Below are 683 nucleotides of genomic sequence, written 5' to 3'. Positions count from 1 at the left end.
TTTATTAAGAAAAATAATTTATTACCCAACGAAATTGAATGTAATAATTTTACTGTACACAAAATATGTATTCGAAAGAAAAGTTGCTATTTAGGAACACTAAATAATCAACGATTTATTTCATATTCCTAAGTTATTTTCCGTGTATTATAACTGTTGAAGTACATATGCAAATTACATTTTTGAGTAGACTGTGATAACAATCTTTAAACTTAGGGACGGAATGGAATAGGAAATGTATTTCAATGCAAGAATCGTTTCATGCAGACTGAAACTGAAGTTCAGTGATCAACTCATTTGAAAATGCTATAGAATTCTTGATAGATTTGAAAGTGATACCACGAAATTTGAGATTGACTTAATTATACATATCAAAACACATGTCACATGAAGTTGTTACAACTATCATGGCTACAACGTGCAGGTTACCAATTAATTATTCATAGCAGGGAATATTAATATAAAGATTTAATATGGATATCTCATACAAGCTGGAAAACATGGCATTACTATGAGAATTGCACACATATAACTGAGTGAAAAGGGAATTTCCCCGCCTAGTTGGCAGTTAAAAAAAAAAAAAAATGAATAATTACAAACAGTCCAATCAGATGCGTCGCTCGACTTCGCTAAGCCGTTACGTAATCGTCTGTATGCAGCAGCCGTCTCCAACAAAGTAGATA

The sequence above is a fragment of the Stegodyphus dumicola genome, chromosome 2 (assembly GCF_044657685.1).
Source record: "Stegodyphus dumicola isolate Sdum_Otavi_A_Nest chromosome 2, ASM4465768v1".
Taxonomy (NCBI): domain Eukaryota; kingdom Metazoa; phylum Arthropoda; class Arachnida; order Araneae; family Eresidae; genus Stegodyphus; species Stegodyphus dumicola.
The sequence above is the reverse complement of the archived record's forward strand: the minus strand, read 5'-3'. Positions refer to the sequence as shown.